This window comes from Pteronotus mesoamericanus, unplaced genomic scaffold (assembly GCF_021234165.1).
Source record: "Pteronotus mesoamericanus isolate MK-2021 breed Mesoamerican mustached bat unplaced genomic scaffold, CSHL_Meso_final contig_163, whole genome shotgun sequence".
Taxonomy (NCBI): Eukaryota; Metazoa; Chordata; class Mammalia; order Chiroptera; family Mormoopidae; genus Pteronotus; species Pteronotus mesoamericanus.
Window position 1 is genome coordinate 8,136,443 of NW_026555064.1, and position 26,559 is coordinate 8,163,001.

The 26,559-nt window shown below is 42.6% G+C and overlaps 1 protein-coding gene across 4 annotated transcripts in view; it reads left to right on the forward strand.

The window, feature by feature from the left end:
• The window catches only part of INPP4B (inositol polyphosphate-4-phosphatase type II B), a 544,323-nt gene that overhangs the window by 6,968 nt on the left and 510,796 nt on the right, over nucleotides 1-26,559 (forward strand). For 3 of the 4 annotated variants that reach the window (XM_054562878.1, XM_054562860.1, XM_054562869.1), the window contains exon 1: nucleotides 22,930-23,013. The exons of the other annotated variant lie outside the window; for it this stretch is intronic. The gene's annotated coding sequence lies outside the window, so the exon portion shown is untranslated. Of the gene's footprint in view, nucleotides 1-22,929; nucleotides 23,014-26,559 lie in introns of those variants that run through there. 4 annotated transcript variants of the gene reach the window in all.

Below are 26,559 nucleotides of genomic sequence, written 5' to 3' on the forward strand. Positions count from 1 at the left end.
ATGTCTAGCTGGAATTAGATGTGATGATGGTTGCATGATTTTTTAAATATACTAAAATCACTGAACTGGATACTTTTTCCAAAAAGGTGACTTTTAGGATTTGTAAATTACATCTCGCTTTTTTTAAATAAAGGAGAAAATTCCAAACATCAGATTACAAAATCTGCAAATGACATGAAGGGACAGCTCATTTAAAAAGATATATTTTTTTAAGCCATTAATGATAATTTTATCCATGGTAAACTATTTATATTTATTCTTTTTGGAATCCTTTTTGGTTCTTTATATATTTCCTAGAAAGATAGTAATTACACCTAGGTTTTCATATTTATTTGAGTAGGGTTGAGCTCCTGAGCCTTCGGTGATATATTCTGAAATACTGCTTTTGTTGAAATACTGACTCAAGGGTGACTGAAGACTTTATTACTCGGAGTTGGCCCATTGGCCAGCAGCACTGTGCTCGGCGGGAATTTGGGGAGCCACACGGGATCTCCTACCCCGCTCCCTGCCTCCTTCATTCCAGATCTTCATTTTAACGCCTGCTCTGTAGGCATGCTTTTCTCTGTGGTTCAGTATATGTGCAGTTTTATAATATCTGTGGGCATTGAGAAGATAGTGTGGGCTTCTCAAATACTGTTGAATAATCTACTAGAACGATCGTATTTATTGTCATTTAGAGTCTTCATAGTTTTACTTTTTTTGTCTCCTTGATTTCTCATGGTGTGGGAAATTTAAAATCCTATTTTGTTTTCCTTGTATCCTATGGTTTTTGCTTTTATTAGTTTTGGCAATATGTGTGATATATTTACACACACACACATAGTCACCAAATACACACACACACACACACACACACACACCTATATACATATATACACACACACAAATTCATGACAGTTTATTTTGCATAGTACCTTTTATCTTTATAAACTGTCTACCATCCCTTATTTAATGCTATGTAGTTCCATGAATTCAATGTTCCTATTTAGGCCTTTTTCATTGGCTTCTCCACTCACCACTGGTTTGGTTGGAATTTGTCATCAAGTAGTAGTATCAGAAATTACTTATGGATACTATATTCCTCAAGTTCTTTGTGTTTGAAAGTGTTTACCTCTATGAAATTCTTAGTGTTACACATTATTCTTATGGCTACTTTATTGAGCACTTCCCTATATTCTGGAATTAATATTGCTCTGAGTAATTTTAAGGTCAGACTCATTTTCTCCCTTAAAAGTGAGTTGCTCTTTTGCTTTTATACCTAAAAGTTTTACATAGAAGACTATCTGCTACTCTGGATTCTGTCTGATTTTCATCTGTCTCAGGTTTTTTACATATTACCTTCAGGCACCATCCTGAAACCTGCTAGTTCTGCATGCACAGTGAGCAGAGTTTAACCTGCTGCGAAATCTGCAAGTTGACCAGCAATAAGCTGTCTGGGAGCTTGTTAGACATAGAATGTCAGACTCCACTCCAGACTTCCCGAATCAGAACTTGTGTTTTAACAAGATCCCACGTGATTTGTAAGCACATGAAAATTTGAGAAGCACTGTTCTACAGCCCTTCCTCAAGCTGCCAGAAGGCACTTACATGTCTTCCTATGCGCATGACTAAGAAAATGCAGCTATGTTAAAGCTGTTTTTGGTCGACTTTGCTCATTCTGGTTGACTTATTACTGCAGGAAAGAACTTGCTTTGAACTGATCCAATATTAGCAAAATGTGTTTAGTGTTGAGGGTCTCATGGGTTTAGAAGGGCTTTGTTCAGGAAATTAAAGGGTTTGCCAGTTGATTGGTTTATTATTTCTCTGTCACTGAATATAAAAAGCATACCTGAGAGAATGGATGTAGGAAGTTATGGAAGCAACAGGTGGCTTTTTCCAGATGGTTTTATGACATGTGAAGTCAAGCTGTTTCTTTTGTAAGTTGATCTTAATATTACAGAAGACTTTATGTAGGTCTGTGCCACTTGAAAAGAAATCAGGTAGTTGGGCTTCCTGTGTGCTCCTGGAGGGGGCAGTGATCCTTATCCTAGATAAAGACCTTAAACACGTTTCAAAACAAACTCACAAAGTGTTATTTCCGATTGTAACCCGGCGGGATTCGGAGCTGAGAAAAGGCGTGTCACACATGCTGCCCCGTGAGTGAGGGACCAGAGGGAAGCTGGCAGAATCTAGTTGAGGAGATATTTGAGGAGCGATTTGAGGAACGTTTTGGTGTGGTTTAAAGGTTTATATTTCAGGAACCACCAACTGACTAACTTTACCAAAAGTCTCATTTTATGACCTGTCTTGAAGCTCTTTGTCGAAGGAGATCTCCCATTGCTTCTCATAATGAGAAATACCATTCATTCAGCATTGTAAATGTTAAGTGCACGGTTGTATGGGGAATTTCCTTTCTAGGTGAGAAACAGAAAATTTCCTACAACTTGGGGGTGCTTTGGGTTAAAAGAGCTAGTGCAGGCTGCTGATAAGATTGTGTTTAAATGTGGTCCATAGCTTTTGAAAAGCGGACTCTGCCTAGGAACCATCAGGCTAGATTTGATTCCAGAAATTGCTATCTTGTTCTTAGTAGTTATAGATTTCTGGCCTGCTGAGATTACTATGTTCATTTTGTTTTTCTCACAGATAAAGAAAGTCATTAAAGATTTATTGGATAGTGTATTCATAAGTAAGTGGTAAACATTCAATATTATCTATCATAGAAAGAAGCACATGCCGATTTTTATCATAATTGTGTTCCCTTCTCAGCATATTTCCTAAAAGAATGTTTCAAACATAAAAGAAACATATTTACCAAGAGATAATGCCACATCTTTTTAGCAATCATCACAGTTTGCAAAGCTATTTTAATTTGTTTTGATGGATTAATTGGTACTTATGACAAAGATTTCTTGCACAGTTGATTATTTTGTAATGTTATCTTCAACAATATATGGAAAACATCTCTGTGCTAAGAGAAGGATCAGACATTAACAATCTAATAACTAAATTCAGATCTTTCTGCCCTAACATTTCCTATTCATGTGTTTACCAGAAATGTTTTTATACTCTTGTTTTCAATGACATAGTACTAATATATATGATTTTTTACAAAATGAAATGCCCTGTGTTCACACATAGTCCTTTGTACATTGCCATACCCCTGTAGTTGCCAGCCTATCCCCATGGCTCCAAAGCAAAGTTTTGTTTTTTTCCCTCTGTTATTGTGTGAACAGCATAGCACTTGAGTGTCTTAAAAGATTGACAGATAAGTGAAGCTTTAAAAGCACATGGCCACTTGAAATCTAAATGTCAATGGTAAGTGAAGACAGCCTGAATAGCTAAAACAATTTAAACAAATAAAGAAGGAAATTTACTTCCTGACTGGAAAAATTGAATATGGATATACTGGCATGAAGATGGTGTGGCAATAGACTTATAGAAAGAAAACTGAAATAGAATTTTTGGTTGAAATGCTATCTCACAAAGGTGCCAGGGTGATTCATTTTGAAAAAGATAATCTTTTCAACAAAGTATGCTGGGACAATTGGATATACATGTGTCCAAAATGGAGTTAGAGCCTAACCTCACACTATACACAAAATTAACTCAAAGTGGAATAGAAATGTGGATGTAAGAGCTGAGAAAATATTTTAGAAGAAAATATAGGAGAAAATCTTTGGTAACTGGTTAGGCAAAGATTTCTTGGCTTTGATACCAAATGCATGATCCATGTAAGAAAAGAATGATCAATTAGACCTCATCAAATTTCAAAACTTTTGTTCTTCAAAAGATATCATTGTAAAAATAAAAAGACAAGCCAGAGCCAGGAAGAAAATATTTGCAAATCATATATCTGGGTATGTGTAAAGAATATACAAATAACTCTTATGCCTTGATAATAAAAACACCAAACATCCCAATTAAACATAGACAAAATAATTTCAATAAACATTTCACCAAAGAAGATATATAAATGGCTAACAAATACATGAAAATATTCTCAACATCATTAGTCAGTAGTGAAATGCAAATCAAAACCACAGTGAATATCGTTTTGTACCCCCTAGAATGGCTGTAATCAAAAAGACAGGTCACAGATGTTGTTGAGGATGTAAGGAGTCAGCCTCCTGCATTATTGGCAAGAGTGTGGAATGGTATGGCTAACGTGAAAACAGATTGGCAGTTTCTTACAAAATGATACATTACCATACATTCCAGCAATTCTGCAACCTAGATATCTACCCTAGATAAATGAAAGCACATATCCATGTTAAAAAATTGCATGCAAATATTCCTAGCATAACTATTCCTAATAGCCAAAAAAGTGGAAACAGTGCAAATGCCTTTCAACTGGTGAATTAAGAAAATGTGGTATATTCATGGCATACTATTTAGTAATAAAATACTGATACACAATACAACATAGATGAATCTTATAAACATTACTCCAAGTGAAAGAAGTCATACTCCCAAATGTGTGAGTGCGTGTGTTTGTGTGTGTGTGTGTAAAGTAATCCAGCAAAAATAAATATATAGATACAAAATAAGTTACTGGCTGCTTGGGTCCTGAAATATGGGGTGGAGACAGGGATTAGCAGCAGCTAATGGGTATGAGGGCTGTTATTGATGTGATAAAAATATTCTAAAATTAAGTGATAATACTGGTTGCGCAACTCGGTGAATTTACTCAAGTTATTGAATTTTACATTTAAAATGGGTGGATTGTAGAGTAAGTAAATCATGCCTCCATAAATTTGTTGATGAATGGTAAGCGAATGATTAAAACAAGTAAAATCTCGAATTGTATATGTTGATATCCACTTGGGTTTATTGTTGGTAGAACTTTTATGTGATGTTAGTGTTCCTACTCCTGGTGGTCCCCAACCTCCATCAGAACATGCTTCCACCCACAACAGACTCGCTCTGTCCTTGCAGAAGACAGCTGTGGGCCCAGGGCTGAAAGATGACTAGAACCTTGCATAGCTCATTACCATGTTCCAGTAGCTGGTGGGCCTGAAATGCCCTCGTCCCCTAGTTTTCTTCTACTTATATTTCAGATATCAGCTAAAACCATGCATCCTCAGGAGTTCTATCTTCTGGCTCATGTGCCCCTGCCTACCTTCACTTTTGCAAACCAGCTCTTTGGTTTCACTGACCTCCTTCTGTCTAGATCTTTGCTTTGCTCTGGCCAGTGAGGCCATTTACCACATTACTTTTAGCACAGTTATTCTCTGACATAGTGCGATTAAGTACGAGTCATGTGGGACCTTGATGAAAATGTAGATTTCGATGTCTTATAAGACTCACAGTGAGTGGCTTTGAAATAAGTGATTTTGAAAAACTCTAAAGATGGTTCTGTGTAGTAGTATGTAGACTACGCACTCTTTTTGAGACACAGAAATACAGTGGTGAAGATGGAATTCATCAGAGTATTTTAACATAATTTTATTGAGGCATATTTGGCATATCAAGTAATTCACCTATGTAAAGCATACAATCCAATGATTTTTTAAATTAAATTTACCAAGTTGTGTAACCATCACCATAAATCAGTTTTAGAACATTTCCATCACCCTGATAATACCTCTCATATCTGTCCATTTATTGCCAGTGTCCATTTACTGTTAACCTTGACTTCCATCCACACACCCTGCCCTCAGCAACCCCTAATCTATTTTCTGTGTCTCTAGATTTGACGTTTCTGAACATTAAAAAAAAAAAAAAAGGGAATTATACAATGTATGGTCTCCTTTGTCTGGCTTTTTTAACAGTGTAATGTTTGACAGTTTGTAGTTTAAGAACTAAATGTCAGTGATAAGTGAATGAAAAGACCCAGAATAGCCATGTCATGACATGTGACAGTGGCTTGTTCCTTTTTATCGCTACATAGCATTCTTCTGTATGGGTATACTACGTTTTGTCTATCCATCTGTCAGTTGATGGATGTTTAGGTTGTTTCCAATGTTTGACTATTATGAATAGTACTGCTAAGAATATTTATGTGCAAATAAATGTTTGTGTGGATATATATTTTATTTTCTTTGGAGGGGGAAGAATAGATACCTAAGAATGGAATTTTGGGCTTTATAGTAAATTTTTATTTAACATTATCAGAAATTGCCAAACTGTTTTCAAGTTGGCTACATACTATTTTATATTTCCTACAAAGTATAGGAAGCACCTTGATTCTTTAACATTCTACCCAACACTCGTTACCGTCTGTCTTTTTGATAGTCATATTTCCAGTGTGTATGAAATAGTGTCTCATTGTGGTTTTAATTTGCATATCCCTTTCTTGGGCTTATCAGCCATTTATATATTATTTTTGGTGCAGTGTCTGTTCAGAGCTTTTAAAATTTTTTTTGAATATTTTTGTTGAATTGTTTTGTGGTTTAATTGTAAAGGTTCTTCGTATTCTGGATACTTGTTTTATTTGTATTTTTATTTTTTATCAGATATATGTTTTGCAAATGTTTCCTTTCTGTCTGTATCTTGTCTTTTCATTTTATTAATGGTGTGTTTTGAATTGTAAAAGTTTTGAATTTTAAGAAAGTCTTATTTATTAAATTTTTTATGGATCATGATTTTTTGGTGTTGTATTTAAGAAATACTTACCTAGCCTGCATCCTCAAATATTTTCTTGCATTATCTTCTAAAATGGTATTGTTTTAGTGTTCTAATTCTGTGACCCATTTTGTGCTACTGTTAGTGTATGGCATGAGATAAGGATCTAAACTTATTTTTTTTTTGCATATAGATATCTACTTGTCCAAAAATCATCGGTTGAAAACACAATAATTTTCTCTATATAAAAAAAGAATATTTCTGTCCTTATACCAACACTATACTGTCTTGATAACAACAGTTTTATGAAGTTTTGAAATTGGGAAGTTGAAATCTTCCCACTTTGCTCTTCTTTTCAAAACTGTTTGGCTATTTTAGGTCTTTTGCAATTCTTTATACATATCATATCATCAATTTCTGCCAAAAAATAAAAAAAGACCCACTGGAATTGTGATAGGTATTGTGCTGAATCTATAGATCCAGCTGGGGAGAACTGCTATTGTTAACACTACTGAGTAATCCAATTCGTGAACATGGGTGGTCATTATAATAATTTAGAAATTAATTTTCCTCAGCAGTGTTTGTGATTTTTAGTGTATAGGCCTGCCACTACTTTGTTAAATTTATTCCTATATATTCTATATATTTTAAGTCTCACCCAAGTATTTGGAATCTGTCATGAGTAGAAATCATTTTAAAACTTTAAACCCTGATATTAACAGTGATTATGTCTGATAATGTAGTAAGTGTAATTTTATTTTAAAAATTTTGTTCATATTTTCCAGAAGGTTTATGAATCTGTTTTTAAGTTGGTGATGCCCCCAAACATTATAAATCATCAAAATAAAAAGAAAACATATAGAAGGGAAAACCTTAACAATGATAATTAAAGCTATTATATGTTGTACTCTTTCCATGTACCAGGACTGTTCCTAACACTTTATATTTGTTACCTCACTTAAACTTCTCAATGACTTCATGAATTATGTCCTTTCTCATGACCATTTTATCGCTATGGAAACTGAGTCACAAAGTAATTAAGTTACTTGGGCAAAGGCTCAGGTGTGTAAATGGCAGAGTAGCAATTTCAACTAGCTCTAGATCCCATGATCTTGACCATTTAATATTGAAATAAAATTCATGAAACTATCAATAGTAAATATCTCTGGGTAGGTTAGGATAGATATTTTTAATTGAAAGTGCTTTCCTGAGTTTTCTAAATGAATGTTAGTACTTTTATAATTAGAAAAAAATTGAAAGTACCACAAAATAATTCTGTGGCGGACTCTACCGCACAGGGTTCTTCTGCTTCGCGGGTTGATCATCCTGAAATTCACAGTCCCAGTGGTGACCCCACGAATAAAAACTTTTTCTTTGTGTATGGAATACCTATTCCGTCACTGTAATGAAAACTTCACGCTGAGACCTTGTATTACTTTATCAAAACCATAGGCCAGTCCAGTAGCTGTTGCAGTTGTGTGCAAGAAAAACTACACACTCACAAATTTATATAAATATAACATAAAAAAGGAACGTAAGAACAAATTGGATATATTTAAATAATTTTTTTCTTGAAAAGGATATACAAGTCACCTTCTTTCATTCATACATCATTAAGTGAATTCCCATGAAAAATTTAAATTGACATTCTCAGTCAGTTTTCTTCTATTTTTGTGTCTTGTTTGTGAACAGGCTTTTAAATGTCCTAACGTCACAAGGTTGCTAGCAAAGCCTTGTATCCTATAATTAAAAATTGCTCTCCCTTTAGTTGTTTTGCTCAGTCAAGGCAAAGGGCACAGTGTCTTTTTAGCGACATTGCTCTTGAGATGGGAATAAAAGATTTTGACCTTCTATTGCAGCTTTCCTGAGTCAGAAGAACTTCATTTATTTTAGGTAAAGAGCAAATGGAGCATTGCCTATTTTCAGTAATTCAAGAGCTGCTAGAGTTACCTACAACTTGCCAGTCAATAGTCCTTTATAACATTTTCCATTTAGAAAACTATTGTACTTATCTTTAAAACATCAGTGGCTTTTGGTTGGCAATTTGGATGCACACACACAGACAACTGACTATATGACTGCAACACAGTCACTAGTGAACTATAGACATAAAGTGCACTATCCTCAGGTGTGAAAATCTTCCTCCTCCAATGAAAACGACTTATTCTTCAAAACTGAGAAACCATTGAAAAATTGACTCTTACATGTAAAATAATTAGTCTTGAGGCTTCATCTAATGCAGTGCTTAAATGTGAAAAAAAAATGGCCTAAGGTCTATTTTATATTAAGTCAACTCTATAAGCACAATGAAATCAGCTGATCTAGCAAGCTCATATATAAAATTAAGTGCATGGATAATCTCTGCACTTACTTTTATTTTAAAAGGATAAAAAGATAGGATAATAATTGAAAATTGGTAGGAAAGGATTTTGTCACTTCTACCTTAGTCTCTAAGTCACATTTTAAAGCCATATGTGAGTGCTTAGAGAGCTAAGTTCCCTCTCTGGTTTGTTTGGATCACATGGAGTTATGGACCTCTACAAATTATGTAAGTTCACGAGGAGTTTGAATTATCTTGAGTTTGTACAGTCTGAGAAGAAGCAAATCTTACGATGGCAAGTTTATTCACTAGGATTCACCACTGCTTCTCTAAACAATCGATATAAATTGCTGCATAATTAGCCCGGCTGCAATAATCCATTGATCATGAAGACAAGCTGCAGAGAGCCAAAGTCATCGATTTTGCCTGCTGTGGCGCGCTTTGTTAACCATGGGCAGACCTTGATATAAACACTGGGGAATATCAGGGCCACCAGGTTGTTTGCTTCTGCATTGAAAAAGAGTGTGGCAACCACAAAAAGGGGGAATTCAGAACAAACAGAAATGTCTGCTCTCAGAGGTTTGAAAGTACAGGGGGCTGGTTTGGGAATCAAGCTTGTGGGGGGCCTAAATTTTTTATTACTCCTGGTCAGAAGGACAGAGTCAATTAACGCCTCTCTTAGGCAGGACCTCCTTATAGAAAAGAGGGGCACTTTTGGAAGGTGGTGATAGTAGGGAGACAATGTGTTGTTTTAAAAACAGCATGGAAAGAAAAATCTGAGTGATATTAATAACTTGTGAAAATTATGTAATTTCAGAAGACTAACCTAGGAGCAATCGAGAATATATTTTTAGAATCAGACGTGTCAGACACATTTACACAAAACCAATTTTCTAGCTCATCAGAGATGGAAACCTTGACACTAACTGTATGCCAAATACCTAATCAAAAAATATATAATGGTTGTTTTAGAACAAAATGCCTATTTATTGGTAACCCAAGTTAACAACGCAACAAAAATTTCAAATAGAAATGAGACAGAGCTCTGTTCCCATATTTGACTAGATATCAACTAGGTACAAGATCAGGAATAAAATGCTGTAATGGAGCAGCTATCAGGAAGATTCAGTGTAGGTGGTCAAAGCTACCATTATCTATGACCTCCTTTTAGATTCTGCTGTGACTAGTACAGAAAGGTCATTGGGTAGTGAGGTAAATGTGATCCTTATGTGATTCAGTGATAGAAAAAAAAATTCTTCATGAAGTCTAATTATGTGCAGAAAGAAGTTATATAATTTATTTTACTAGACTCTTCAAAAAAAAAATCTTAAGTTCAAATATAAAGCCTCCAGAGCCAAAAAGTTTGAAAGAAAAGACAAGAACTAATTAGAGTACATCTGGTTAACAGAGGATGACCGATCAGATAATTAATATTCTCTTGGGAACGAGAAGAAATATTTGAATCAGAAAAATTTTACTTTCTTGTGTGTACCTGAGTTAAAAGGAAGATTCAACATATTATTTAGTTCCTTGGTGTGAACTCGAGAAATAATAATATTGTTAGTAAGTTTGTAAGAGGCAATATGGATCTCTCTGAAAATTTGGAACAGATATCTGTTTAGATTGAAGCCATTAAAATGCCTTTATCAGTATACAGTGAGGTTTGATGAAGTGTATAAGGTTACATTGGGATTGGCTATATTGTTAGGTCATAGATCCTTCTGTGGCATAGACACTGTGGAGAAGACAGCAGTGGGAGTAGGAATAGGTCAACCTAATAAAGAAAAAAGCTGCATGTAAAGAGCATGACAAGGAGAAAGAGCAAACAATACTGCAAACAATACTCTAGGAGAGCAGTGCATATCTAGGAGGAGCTTTAATACCAGACAACGTGGGCTGTGAAATTTGTCTAATAGGTGGAGATAGACCGTCTCGTCTCAGTCAGTGGACAGAGTGTGACAAAACGGGCAGGTGGGCATCAGGAAACCCGGGCAGGAGGTGGCAGAGTTCCATCACAGGAAACCCCCACCCGACCTTGCTGGAGGACCACCCTGGGTACTGCCGACTGGCTGGCTCACACTCAGTTCCCGCCTCTTTCTAGTGTGACTTCCTGCACTGCAGAGACTGGTGACCTAAGATCTATGGGTTTTTTTTCACATTTCTGGATGTGATTTTTGTTCTGCCAACCAGATGCTTTTACATAAGCCTTAGATCTGGAACGGAGATGAGAAAGGAGGCAACGTGGCACGAGGCTGTGACTTTTGCGGGTGTGGAGGGATGTGGAAGTGCTTTGATCGTGAGCTAGCAGCTGTCGTCATGGCTTTGTGATTCATCAGGCCGCTTCCTGACTGTGGCCGGGGCAACAGCACTTGTGCATCATGACTTCAGTTTTGTTTTCTTTTCTCTTCCTGGAAAATCAGACTAAAGCCTTTCAGTTTATAGGCAACTCTTCAGAGCCATTTAACATCCCAGAAAACAAATTCCTTTCTGCTTACACTACCAAGGGTGGGTTTTGTTCTCTATAACCGAACCTTCACAGAGTAATTATTGGCTATATTGGCTGCAAGCAACAGGTTCTCAAAGAAATGAGATTTTGAGATTGGTTAGCTCACCAGTTTGAATAGAAGGCCGCTAAGATTCTGCTAGTGTCAAACAGACACTGGGACCTCCTGCTGATGTATTCACTTAGGTCATCACCTGGGGTGGTTTGGAATAAGGTTACCACTGGTGGTCACAGCAAGGAATGCGAGGACTATGGTGGGGGTGTGGGGTGGATTTTTCGGTCTGCTCCGGAAAACTTCAAGGACAAATAATACAATGATATTTAAAGAGTTCTGCCTAAGGTATAGTCAGCGAATCAGGGAACTTCCATGGCTGCCTTCAGGACTCTCTAATAGCTGTTGAATTGACAGGGTCAAGAGCCAGAACCAGAGCCTGATGCTTCAAGTTTCTGAGTTGCAGTGCAGCGCTGACTCGCGGAGCTCACATCTCTTAAGTGAACACGAGGACATTTGTTGGAAGGAATGGGAGCAGGAAAACGGAAATAGGGAATTTGGTAGATTCGTATGCTTTGGAGTACCTTAAAAGCCCAAATTCCACAAAGTGTTCCTTGAAAGCAGAGGCAGACTGCTTCCTCTGAAGCTGTTCCTGCCTTGGCAGAAGGCCCTATGACGACTTCCTCCGAGGGAGTCGAGGCGGCAGGAGAACCCAGCCCTCCACATGCCCCCAACTGCCGTGGCACCTTTGGAGCTATAACCAGAATCAGTTCCCAGCACGCTGGCGTGGAGGCACCAAGTTGAAGCCAAGGGAAGAGATTGAGACAAGAAGAATCAGCCTATTTTGCTCATTTGCGATGGCAAAAACCTGCAAGATGTGTGGGAATGGATTCAGGGGTGTTATAGCAAAAAGAGAGAAGCCTAACTTTAGATCAGTTGATGATCTTGCATGGGGTGCCCTTGCCAGAGAGTCTGGGTTGAACACGTTCCCTTGAACAGCTGGGAGTGTCCGATAGAAATGTGCGGACGGTGCTAGCATTGCGGAGCTCCTGCCTCTTTCACTTGCAAGCCATTTTGATGGGGGTATTGTCTGACAATGAGACAGAGGCAAGTCAAAATTTGACTTTAATTTTATTCCGTCCTAGGGGAAAACAAATCTACCTGTAGGTAATATAAAAATCGCTACATGCCAAGGGAATTTCAAAGAAAGGAGCATTAAGAGGCTGCTGAAAACCATGTAATTGTGGAATTGTGCAAGCAGAGATGACATTTCTTCTTTATTCATTTTAAGAATCATTTTAATTGTTTGTGCATGATGAAAAATTAGCCGTTCATCAGTACTGGGATAAACAAACTGCAGCCTCCCTGGAATGTAGCAGATTGAGGGACGACCAGGCTGTGGTTTCCTATTTCACGTGGTCTGTCTTCTCTTTTGGAAGCAATCAAAGCCACAACTGCCTGCTTTGTTATAAAGAGCAGAACAGAAACTGGGCAGTGTTTTCCTTATTTTTAGAAAGACAAGGCTCAAAAATGAATAGCATATTAGGAATCTGACCTGAACAGGAAGAGATTTGACTTTCTTGTTGTCACGCTCTTAAGCGTGGTCTAGTGGAGACCAGTGCCTGGACCTCTTTCTTTGTTTTCGTGACCCTTCGTGGGGACATATGCCCCTGGATGTGTGTACATTTTCACCAGATGCTGTTGTTTTACATATCTGAATGTGCATGTGTTTCATTCAGGGACCTTTACCAGCCGGGCGCCCAGTATCCCTCTCAGGCTGAACTTCCCAGCTCAGAGTTCCCTGCTCGCAGGTGTCAGGCTTCCCTGTATGCGCTCTCTCTCTCTCTCTCTCTCTCAGGAAGCCTGGAGCCCTGGACTGAACCCAACCACACATGGGCAGGCAGCTCGAGAGAGAGGCTGCTGCAAGAGGCTCTCTTAGTAGGAGAGAGATGAATCGCCTCAGTTGGCCTCATGCTATTCTTTGCAGTTTGGACTGTGGACGGTGCAGACGATCAGTCCGCTAGCTGTAGGAGGAGAAAGGGGAACCTCCAACAAGAAGCGCAGACAATGGGAGTCGCTGAGAAATATTAACAATTGAAGGGGAGGATTCAGAAGAGAGTCAAACTGTGGTTCTGAACGGCCATGTCCCCCAAGTTTCCTTCATCCCTTCCCTCACAGCTTTCCAATAGAAGGTGACTGCATTCCTGCATTACCTGTAGCAGCAATGCTAGTGTGTTTCAACTACAGTTCACAAGTGAACGGTGGTCACAGAAGGGAGTGGCAAGGAAGGAAGAACAAGGAAACAAAACAGGTGACTTCTGTGAGGGTTGCTGAGGTGTCAGGATAGGGACACAAGGGGGTAGACAGGAGATGTTACTTGGTCTGTCAACAGGATGCAAGAAGCATTTTGCAGCCTTGAAAGAGATGTCGCTTTGAACAAGCTCCCTGCCTTGAGTTCAGTTGCCCCAGAGGCTTTTGAGGTCCAACAAGAGGCAGATGCATTTTCTCTTTCATTCATTGCTCCTGACCCCCATTCAAAACAACCTGCCTCCAGGAAACATATCCACCTTCTGGGACTGAACAGGGCGGAGCTGAAGACAGCCTTTGACACTACTCTGTAGAGCCACTTGCTTCCTCGTTATTTTGAACATCCCGTTGTAGAGAACCATCCTTTTTGGCTTTATCATTACAAAAGCCCACCAACATACATTTTTTTCCCCCAGAAATAAAAATCAACCTGATCACATGGTTCAAGTTAATCCTACATTTGGAGAACTTGATAAAAATGTTCCCAGTTTCAAAAGAGTGGTGTTTGCCAGTCCCTTGCTCTCCCCGCCCCCCATCCCTGAGGACTTATTCTGTCAAGGTTTTTAAGAAAACACTTGAGTCTACTCTCAGAGCTTTTGCTTACGAAACCAGAAAAGGCTAACTCTGATAGAGGGAGGGTTTTATTTTTATATTATAGAAAGCATAAAATGAGTCACTCATTTCTTTCCATTATAACATTCATGAAACTGAAATTCAGCCCTATAAAACGTTACTTCATTTTAGACCAAATAAAATGGTTGTCTTTTTACATTGACAAATTTTTTCAACCTTTTCCTAAGGTTTAAAATGATCTTAGTTGCCCGTAAGTGCTGTGTTTCAAAAGAAGAACCTTTCTGAGCTATCTATAATGATTTCTCAGCTTTACCTTAGAGAACATTGCAATGCGTTCTGTGCAAGAAGCTTATGTTCTATTTACAAAGAAAAATATCAGTAACTTTATATTTTTCTGGATATAGTGTAGAAATCAATACTCTAGTGTATATTAAAAAAGTTCTTCTAGAATTTCAGAAGTCTTCACAAAATGAATGATTCCACACACACATGCATGTGCGTGTGTGCACACATTCGTTTATTTGTGTAATATAAGAACGTACTTTGGAAATAACCCAGATGAATTCTCTCCTCACGGTAACTCAGATTCTTTCTCTGTATCCCCTCTGGCATTATTGCCCCAAGGAAGGGGAGCACAGTTACCCCCTGAGACCGAAGAGGATATGGTGTGCGTAGGAGCCTTGGCGGTAGGGTAGGGAAGTAGAAAATGGGGCAGGGGGTAGGGCATGGGATGGGAGAAGAACAGGAATATGATGTGATCGCCCTTCGTCCCCCTGAGAGGTTAGTCTTCAAGGGGGAGAGAGTAGATAACACAGAGATACTTTCCAAAGAACCGCACGTGTGGCATGTCTCAGAGAAGTGCCACGTGTAGCCTGGGGTAGCCTGTTAGAGAGCACTGGCAGAGGAAGGTTCGAGATGGACGGGCCACAGCTTCCATGATCTCCATGTGCCACATGGGGGTCCAGAGTTCCTGATGACCTTGGAAGAAACGCAGAGGTGCTGGGAAAACCCTGTGTCAGAAGATGCCTCAGGACCGAGTCGGCCCCCATCCGGGCTGAAGGTGCCAGAGGGAGCGGGGGCCCTGATGCCCAGTGGGGAGATCGTTCAGCAAGTGTGGTAAAAGGTACAACTTGGATAGAATTTGATTTAAAGATAAATAAATGTAAAGTCCCCTAGGCTCCAACTTCTCAGAGTTTTCTGGAGCCTTTGCATCTGTTACATAAAACTACATAAAAACATGGTTTCGACCCTCAGGAGGCCCTTGCGCCCAGGGAGGGAGACGCATGAGTAAACCAATCCACTGCAGTGACACCACTGAGCCCGGGGCCCAGTGCCAGGCAGGTGGGGAGAAGGACTGAACGGATGGCCTGCTCCGGGTGGGCGGTGTTCGAAGCAGACCCTGGAGGGTGAGTTTCCACTGAGGAGAATGCCCGCTGTGGGATTCTTGCCGGGCGCGCCCCCTGAAACCCCCCCTGTCCACAAAAGCATCACCTCCTTCGTGAAGGCTTCTCTGATCCCTCCTGCTGGGTTTGATTCCTCCTGTCTCCGAATTTTCATGGCACTGTGGCTTTACATCTCTCCTGGCTCTGTACCTGCCCGTATACTTGCCTTATCCTCTCAGCCAAATTACATGCTTACCCCTGTGCCTCCATGTGCCTGTCCCTTGGGGGGTCCAGACACTTGAATGAATGTGATGTTGTCGTAAATTGAGTAGTAAATAAATAATAAACAAAGAATATGTTTAGGAAAATCGACTCTGAATGATGTGGCCTCTGAAGATCCCGTTTATGCCGCCTTCACCTTTTTCATACCCAGATTTTGGCACAAGTCCCGACAAAGAGTGCTCAGCGAATGCTTGTTAGAAATCACTAGAAAGAAGAAGTGGGTCTGTGCGAGTTTCCATTCCAAAGTCTTGGGAAAAGTTCCTTCCCACAGGGCACGGACCTCAGGCTCTTCTGAACTGTGTTAGTTGTCCCAAGTGCGGAGCGACGTCTCTGTGATAAAGGGCGGGTCATAGGTAAAGGTGAGCTCGGTAGCCTGGAATATGTACGTCAGAGAGTTTCACGATGAAAGTCCGATTTCCCCCTTGCCGTCCCCTTCAGCCTTGGCACGGGGATATTGACTAGATGGATGTCCACTCATGTCATGCCTTCCAGTGCGTCAGAGGTCCTCACGGAGAGTCTGTGACGTAGGCACCCTTAGCCCCATTTTACAAGTTGATGAAACAGACTAGGAAACGTGAAGGTGCCAGTCAGAGGGTCACACAGCTGGTGAACGGAAGGACCACGGTTGATGCCGTATCTGTCTGCTGCTGAGGCACAGGTCTCGCCCTGATGAACAGATGAAGTCTGGGTGGAGAGGCGTCTCAGAGACACAGATTTAATGGGGAGATGGAGTTAGGCCCAATTCTTCTGACTTGCTGAGGTGATCAAAACTGCTGTAATCAAAACTGGCCTACTCAAGCCTAAACCAGGCTACCGGGAGGCGGTAGAGCTTGATTATGCCACAGAAGAACAGAAGAAGGGACCCAGAAGGTTCATTTGGCAGGAGGATTGGATGTAGAGAAATTTTGAAAATAGGGAGAGAAATATATTTGTATGATCAAGTGTGGAACTTGAGCTAGAGACATTGATGAACAAAATGTAGCAAAATGTAACAAAACGTTCAGAGAGAGGGCTCGGGCTGGAAAGCCCTGGTTGCTCTGATCAGTGCCACGGATTTTCTACAAGCGTGTCTGATACGTAGGTTTCTTCTTCATTTTATGCCACCAGTGACATAATTAGGTAATAAAGTGTTTGGTTCAACATGGGGACAGGAAGAAAAACAATTCAGATGTTTTTGCCTTTGAAGACTTCTGTTAAAAAAAAGGTTTCATATTTCTTGAAGTGAAACAGAGTAATACTGTCACCTTTCTTTGACAATAGCTGTCTTTACCCAGTGATTATCTATAATTTTTCCATTTATATTTCCATTCCTTTTCTGGCATTTGCTGAATATAATCATGTGAGGAATTGTGCTGTAACTTATGGACACTGTCTTTAAGAAAATAAAAAAAAATAATTTCAAATAATACCTTAGTGGAAAATTATATGTATTAGCAAGTATTTCTCAGATAAAAAGATTCTTCGCACAATCAGATTTAAAGAATCAGATCCTCTAAGGCAAATATTTTTAATCTGGATTCATAGACACTATTCAGGGGGATCTATACATATCCTGAAAGTGCATTACAAGTGTGAAGTATAAAGGATATATTTTTAGAAGTTTGTAGAATCTCTAAATTTTAGGTGCAAAAAGTGGAACATAATTTTTGTGCAATAAATTAACTTATAAGAACACGTGTGTACTCAGAAACAGAAAACTTAGTTTCTTAGTCCTATCCAGTAATCTAAACCAAGTTAGTAGTGTCTTCAACCAGTTTAAGATACTATTGCTCCCCCTCCTCCTTCTCCCTAGCCTGGCGGGGGAGCTTGTTGGTCCTGATGAGACTTAGGAAGCATCAAGACCTAGGGGGACTCATCTGAGTGTTGATGACCTCACTCATTGTCTGAATAGGTGACATGGCCTCTGTTACAATCCACGTGAGACTGAAGCATGACATTGCTCTAGTGCACAGCCGTGGCCTGTTCTGAAGTCATTGCCCTGGCCTCTGGCCAGGTATGTGCAATGTGCAGAGATGTGTGCAATGCCACGTCTCTGTATAGCAGTCCACAGGCCACACTGTTCTCAGTATTTTATCTGGTGGCCCTCCCAGGTGACTTCTTTCACGTCCCGATGGCTCTTTCTCCACTCACTTCCAGACCTCCTATGGCTCACAGGGACCCCTTTCTCACCACTTCGGCACCCTGGGAAAGCCCGAGGGTTGGACTGGCAGTAGTCCTTAGTGCTCGAGGCTCCAGGTTAGCTGTGCTACCATTTATACTCCTACTTTACACCCGTGTCCCAGGTTTTTCCAGTAAGACAGTGGGAAAACTGGATACAATTTCTTTATCCTGGGCCCTCTTGACATAAAGGGGACATCTATGTCCCACTTCTACCCCCCGATTCTTTCTGGAGTTTGATGCGGTGCACATCCATTATGGGCTGAAGTGTGTCCCTCAAATTTGTACGCTGACGCCTCTAACCCCAGCACTTCAGAATGTGACTGTATTTGGAGACAGAGCCTTTAAAGACATGATTATATTAAAATGAGTCTGACTGGTACCCTTCGAAGAAGTGGGAATGAAGATACACAGAGGAAAGGCCACCTGGGGACAGAGAGAAGGGCGGTCATCTTCAGGCCGAGAGGAGCGGTCTCAGGAGGAGCCCACCCTCCAGCACCTTTATCTTGGACGTCCAGCCCCCAGAGCTGCGAGGAATATATTTCTGTTGTTTCTGCCACCCAGTCTGTGGTATTTTGTCACGACAGTCCTAGCAAACAAATACAACATCCTTCCCCACATTGCAACTTGCTCACATCATTCTAAGAGTTTTCTCTTACTTATAGTTCATTTACACTCCTCCTGGGTGTGCGTGGTGGGAGGGGAACCCATTCCCTAGGCTCACATATGCTCTCTACCAATTTTTTTGGCTTCATCCTACTTGGCATTTTGAATCTTTTGTTTGAGAATCTGTAGACTTTGTTTCGCTTGTTCGAATGGGGGCGACCGGAGGAAGACAAAAGAAACATGATGTTTGCAGTTCCAGATCGCAAGTAAATGTGTCATAGGTTATCCCACCACAGATGGGTGTGCATCTGCTTGTATTTCCCTGCCCCTGCCCCCCCGCCCCCCACCTTGGGGAGAGTCCATAGTTCTCTTCAAATTCTCAGAGTGGTTGATGGCTGCAAAAATGTTAGGGTTCACCACCCTATTATTTTCGAAACACGATTCATTTTCAAATATGTAATTTATATGCATTTTAGAAATGTGACTAGTATGTAAATGAAAACAGTATGTTTATCTTCAATAAATGTAAATGGTATCACACCCATTTCCTTCATTTAAAAAAATCTCTCATTTAGTTTGCCATGAAAAAAGTAGCTAAAATAAACTGTCTGTGAAATGCTTGATTCCTTCTTCACGCTCATCTGGTCCCCTGTCAACAAGTCATAAAGTCATACTGCTCCTTCACCTGGGACCAGGCATCTTAGACTGCCACCGTCAGCAGGGGGCAGACCACCCCACCCGGTGTTTAAACATGCACGCAGGGTCAGGCACTCACGCGTCATTGCTCCTCTGTATCTCCTCCCACCCGCTTCTGCCTTCCTGCTGGTGTTGATGGAACCACAAAGATGAGGAGAGAATGGTGGTCGGGAATGACGTCTCCTCCTCTTCGCACTCCGGGAACTTTTATCCTTCCCTCCTGCCTACCATCCCACCGCTGTCCGCCTGAGGAAGACGGGAGCCGCAGTGAGAGTGTAACTTCTCCTCCACCCCCAGCCGTGGTTGCCTGGACAGGAGTTCGACAGCTCACGGTACTTTTTGAGAATGGAACTGGCCCATAGATTATGAAGGTCAAGCGTTGTTAGTAACCTGTGCAACTTAGTGCACACCAGAGAAGCAGAGAAAGTCTGTTTAGGAGGGAGAGAGAGTGAGGGGTGAGAATGAGAATGAGAAAGAGCGGAACAGTTACTGTAGTGGGGGAAGGGGGAGAGGAAGTCCCCATGGCACGTCCTTGTTTCCAAGCTGTCACTGATGCCCAGCTGCATTCCTGTCCTTGTCCTCTAGGGACTGCCAGGTACTTTTAGATTAGTTTCCCCCTTTTACTTAAACTGGGTGAAATTTCTATTTCTAAGAACATTTCCCATTCATTTAAATACACATATACGCACACACACAAATTTAAATACACATATACACCCATGCGCAAATGAGATCATCTTACTACATGAATATCAAAGCGTAACTCTTCCAGTGTTAAATTCTTAAAAACTAGGATGGGAGCAATGACTTGATCTACAAAGTTATTAATATAAATGAACAACTGGAATTAAAAAATGCCTACGTCATACTTGGTACTGTATTTTAGAAGAGACTTTTAATAGTGAAGGACGCTAAGAGTGGGGAGTCCTCCCTGTGCCAGGCCAGTCTCTCCTGGACCATGAGCCTGTGCGCGGAGACTGTGCGCGGCTGCCCTGCACATCCCGGCTGGACTTCATTGCTTTGGACAGTGAGGTGATGGGTAGGAGTCACCTTTGGCCTCTGGCCCTACACAGATATTTCAAGAGGAAATGAAAAATACCTTGTCCTTCATTGGCAAGTGGAGTTATGTTTTGGGGGCACAAAAGACTAAAAGTTCAAGGTTTGTAAAAATGGATGCTGAATGAGTTTAATATACCATAGCAACATCTGATTCATCTAGCCTTATTCATGGAGAACTCTGCCAAGTAACTAAAAAAGGTAACTACCAGGCTGACGGATGGATTTTTAAAATGCCATGTGGTACCTGCATCGGATTCATATCCTCCCTCCCCCACCCTGGAATTTAAACTTCCTGGATGGCACACACAGATACATCACCTTTTCCCCAGCAGCCCTGTAAAAGGCATCTTGGTCAGCAAGGTACTTGGATTTTAGTTTTAAAAGGTTTTTTTGGGTATCTCGCATTGAGTGTTCACTTCCATAAAGACACTAGCTGTATCGATGTATCTACTTTACAACTTTTTTTTTTTAAAGAAATGTTTTATTCAGGCACTGTGGCAGTCTTCATAAACACACACATATTTAAAGTTAGAGGACAGTTATGTCAAACATCTTTTCAATTTAGTGGCAAATGTCTGGCACCATGATGTTTTAATACTCATTCAATCTTATCGTAGTTTAAGAAAAGGCTGAAGCTATTGCCCAGTGGGAAAGCTGCATCATGTTGTTAGTAGAGCTCTACAAACAGGATTTATCCATTGCCACAAGCCCCAAGTGTGACCAGTGTGTTCTCCAACATGGATATGTCAGCACCGCTCCACGGGGGAGACCTCTGTGTAAGGGGCCCCTCAGGTGGGATCCGCACCCCCCGGTCCCGCCTGGGCTGGCACACGCCTTGTTTTTTCTCTGTACCCAGCTCACCTGCGATGGTGGCTGCGTGTGGCAGAACAAGCATGAAGGGAAGGGAAGGGCCTGGGGAACGAGGAGAAATGGGCCAAGCACAGCTTTCTGCCCATTGTGTTTGTTAATTCATCCTGTAAACATTTATTGAAACTACAGCATGCTAGGCATTGCTCCAGTCTCTGAGCAGGAGCCATGGGAAGACAAAACACACCTAAGTTCTGCTGTCGTTGGTAAAGCTTCTAACCCCGTGGCAGGTTCAAGTCTGTGGAGTGAGTGGATGCCTAGATGCGGGAAGTGACAGCAGGGGTGACAGCTGGGGGCAGCTGCGGCTCCCTACTTTGTGTAACTGTCAAGGCTGCCTTAACCCCAATCACCGTCCTAATTTGGGGATTCCACTCTCCCTGCGCGGCATTGTAGCCCATGTGTACCAGAGAGCTGACTCTTTTATTTAAAATATGAATTTCAGGTGCCCTGAGGGAGGGAAAAGGCCGAGGGTGTTTGGGTGGGCTGGCTGTCCGCATTACCTTTGAGCAGCTCAGTTAAAACCTCTCCAAGAGAACCGCCAGGTGGCACCTGTAAGGCGCATATGGGGACACTCATTTACCCCACACCCTGCAGCCGGGAATAACCAGGCTGCGTGCCTTCCTCTGTGCGCTGCTTGCGAGGAAGTGGGGGAGTTGTAGCCTCCGTTCAGACTACGATTACGTACCCCGTTTTCCTGACACTCTAAACACGCAGAGTGTAGATTTGTCCCCACGCAGCCGGGCTGCCAAAGGAGCACACGCTCGTTGAGATTGGCTCGGCCTCGGTCATCAGCCACAACGTAGGGATGGCAGGGGGTGGCCGTGGGCTGCGCTGAGCTGATGCCCTGGTCTTCCACGCCAGACCTCTAGGCGGGCAGCGGCGGAGGGCGGGTGGCAAGAGAGACAGGTCCCAGGGTGGTGGCAGGCCGAAGACCGAGGAGCGGGGGACACCGCTTTTCACCTCCCCCAAACCCCTTCCCCGGGTCTGGGCGGACGCTGCGAGCGCCCCCCTCCTGCGGTTTCGCCTGCCCCGGCCGCAGAGTGGCGGCTCCGGGTCACCCCTCATCACCGCCCCGCAGCGGGGCTCTCACAGCCCAGGCTGGGCGACCGTCCCCGCGCGCAGTGGGGCCCAGCAGAGGGTCGGGGCGGGGGGTGTCAGCACACGGAGCAAACGTGTTTTGGTCATTTGGGGCCAGGCGGCCCGGGCGCCAACTCCACTCCATCAGCAGCGGGGAGCGATCTGCGCCAGTTGCGCGACTGCCGCTGCCGCCGCTGCTTCTGTTCGGCCGCTGGTGACATTGGGAGGAGACCGCTAGGAACGTGCATAGGAGGAAGGGGAGCAGGGAGGGTGGGAGTGGGGGGGGGGCGGGAGAAAGTAGCAATTGTGCCAGGGGGCGTGTGAACAGTCGGAGAGGCAGCCGCGCTGGTGACAACTTCTCCGGGGCGCGCGCGGCGGGGCGGGCGGGGAGCGAGCGGAGAGCGCGGCGCGAGCGGGAGCCCCAGGGAGCGGCGGGAGCCTCAGGGAGCCGCGGCCCGCGCCCTGCGCCGCCGCCGCCGTCGCCGCTCGCAGCCTCCGGCTTCACAGCCCGGGGCGCCTGGCTCCGGTCTATAAATAGCAGGTCACGGCTCTGCTCCGCGCGCACACGCTCTGCGCGAACGCCCGAAACTCAGGCTCAAAGTGTCTTCTGCTGCCGCTGCTGCCGCCCCCCACTCCACCTCCGGGAGAGGTAATTAACCCGCCTGGGATCCGAGGGCTCGCCGGGGCTTTGCAGGGCGCGGTGGGTGACGGTGGGTGATCCGGGAGGCGCTGGAGCGGGGCTGCGAGCGCGGGGGCACGTCCTGGCGTGGGGAGCCTGTCTGTTTTGCATCAAGTTTCTCAGTCTTGCAGCCCCAATATCCCCTCCAGCCCGGCCGCCTAAGGAAAGGGTAGGGGGGAGCTGTGTCTCCTGTTGGCTGGGGCACCACTGTGGCTGCGCCGACCCTCTCTCCGAGCTCCCCTCGGCCGGGCCAGCGCGCGTGGTCACTCTTACCCACTCACGCTCCCTGGGCCCCGCTAACTCCGGGCTCTGGCCCACTGACCTTCCAAGGCTGCGCCCACCTGTGCGGTCCCTTTGGAGCACCTGCGGTGGCCCCAGGGCTCGCTCTCAACCCAGACCGAGCTGCAGAGCTGCCGCCGCCCTCCCCCTGCCCTCAGGCCTCGCCTCGTCGTTAAGGGGAAGGTCGGGGGTGGGGGTGGGGATGGGAGTCACTGGTACTGAGGTCTCACTTGCCCCAAGTCCTGGGTTTTCCTAAAGAGCCCCTCTCCGTGACCACCCTACCCCCACCCCCAGCAACTCATTCCAGCGTAGGAGCCAGGCACGTCTGCTCTTGGCCACCAAGCATCACTTCTCCTACCTGAAAGAGGTCTCACTAAAGGGTTGGAAATCGACGGCCTTGGAGTGTGGCCGCAGAGGGGAGTGGAGGGGAGATCGTTGTTTGTAGTCTGCAAACTGCGCTGGCAGCTCCGCCAGCTCCCCGGGCAGCTCTGGCTGGAGGGCCCAGGCCCCGGGGGGTCTAGGAGCCCGGGGCTGGCTCCTGCGCGGACTTTCAGGCTAGTAGCTGGGACTCAGACCTGTTTTTGCCCCTCCCTACACCTCTGAAATCGCTTCCTTTTGGGTGGTGCTTTGGGCCACCACCCCCAACCCCCACCCTCCCGTGGAGAAGGACCCGCAGCTTCTTCTGTCTGGGCGCAAGAGGTTTCAGAAGAGCGAGGATGTGCGTATCGATTGGGTTTCTGCTGCTGCTGCAAAACTTACTGGAAAAATCTGGGAGGGTTTTCTTTTACTCTTGGTTTAATGATGCAGATTCTCTCCCTTGCCTCTGTTTTTTCTTTAGGCGAACAGGTTTCCTCCCTCTTACTGAGATGTTGTTTGAGGTCATTAGGTTTTACGACTCCAGGTGTTGCATTCTGCATATCTCCTTTCTCTCAGCGTGGCAGGACTGGTTTAAAAAGGCATGGCCCCACAGAATGAGTAAAAGCCTAGAAGACAGCATGAGTTGGTCTTCTTCCCCTCAAGATGGACACCAGGTAGCCCTTCTATAGGTGTCCAGCTCCATTTCAAAGGCCTTGCTAGGAAGAGGAGTTTTCCTAATGGGTTCTGGACCAGAACTAGTAGTAACCTGACCTAATGCTAAAGCGGGATAATAAGGGGCAAGGAATCGCCAACAGGGCTGCTGGTTGGTGGTGTGCAAGAAGTTGAATAAAAAGAGAACGGGGCAAGTGGGCGGGCATTGGCTCACTTAGTAGACAAAGAAATGCATTCTCTTCTGTTCCTTTGCCACACACGCCCGGAAAGCATTGCCGTGAAGTCAGAATGCATGTTCGGTGGCTTTGGGATAATAACTACATGGCCGTTAAAAGCTGAACTGCTTGGATCTGTAGGAATCCAAAATGCTGCTGCAATGGAATGCTTTTTCAGTGTGTTTCTTTAACATGCAATCTAGAAGATTGTCCTTGAAAGGTTACGAAATGTGCATGGGAAGACAGCCTTGATGCCCAGTGTCATTAGGGAACATGTGCTGATGGAAATGCTGCTCTTAGTCTAGAAGAACAGTCTCGTTCTCTTTGATTAGCCAAGCCACCGTATACATGTGTGATAAACTAATGACCGGTTAGGACGTACATATTTACAACTGCACTTTGCTTTTGATCCTTCGATAAAGTGTAAGAAACCCCAGATAGAGGAAGTTTCGTCTAGTTCCCGCAGCCGCTGTTTAAAAAGCACAGGGCAAAGTTTTAGGCAGAAAATACTTTCAAAATGTTGGGTTTGAACTTCACTTTGGGGATGCAAATTGACTGAATGATTTCATTTCTCATAAGATTTTTGGCAAAAATATTCATAATATAGTCTCATTTGTTTAAATTTGATTATAAAATAATGATATTATATTTTAATTGTGTGAAATAAAAAATCATTAAGTTTAGGGAAAAGCCAGACATTTATTCTAAATTGTACAAATTGAAAGTAATTCATTTTTCTTCTGAAACCTGGGAGTTTCTTCTAGTACAAGTAATAGAAATGCCCACATGGATGACAGTTAACTTTCTCTACTCTGAGGCAAGACCCCAGAGGGCAATGCTCCTAAAGGCAGAGAGAAAACTGCAAACTGATCTATCTCTTAGCAACCGAATGGATGTCAGTTTCCAGGTAAGTACCTGACATCTGGGAATACAAAGTTAAAAAAGAAATTGCAAAATCATTATTAGCAAATAAAGTGCTTACTAAATATCTATTATCTTTTCTTATTACACAGTGCACAATCCCCAGCCAGTACTAATGTTGCATATACAAGTATTATACTTTTTGTAATCTGCATGGAAAAAATTCTTGTCTTTCATAACCATGGGGTTATTAATAGATAGAAATGTACTGCTTTAAATAATCTCAAGTTAAATGTTAATGTTCCGTTGAAAGCTGTATTTATTTGTCTCTTCTGTATTCTGTACTTAATTTTTCAGCCGCCCTGGACAATCTGCTTTATAGGTCCTATTGTTACTACTTTTTAATGTTGAGTTTGAAACCCATTATTATAGAGCGTCTTAGGCCATACTAATAAATACACATACTTTTATATTTAGGCTTAAGAAAGGAGGTTATTAGACAAGTGATTTCAGTTTAAACATTTATTCTTAAATAAATCCATTTTTGTGTGCAAGAGGAATATAGCTTTTGCTTTCCAAAACTTTTAAATGAGGTATGTACCCAGAAGCACATGAAGATATGTAAGAAAATTTTAAGGAATCTTCTGAGTCTCAGGTAGAATTTTCATTTGAATCAAGACCCGTTCATTCATTTATACACTTTTCCTACTGTGTAGATTAATGGGAGCACTTTAAAAATTCTGGTGGAATTTTATTATTATAGCTATATTGCATATATATCTAAAACCTGCAGTGGGATTTTGTTCTATGTAAGGCACAGCTGTAATCACTATCTATCTTATTTGCTGGAACTATCTTGTTTTAGATGGCAGGCCATAAGGCCAAGGAAATGTTGAGGAGTGGCAACTTCAAATGTTTTTCACAGTTGACTTTGTAATTTGACCAAATGTTGAGCTATCATCATAGATGTAATCCCAACATAGGGTGAAGTGTTGCATTTCAATATAACATGTGTTTGTGAATGTTTTCCAAATTGAGGTTCTTAAACTGCAATACTCTTAAGTTTTGTCTTCTGAATTGGGCAGCCGTAACAACTGAGTGTCCTAATTGTGTGGTGGAGGCTTTAAAATAG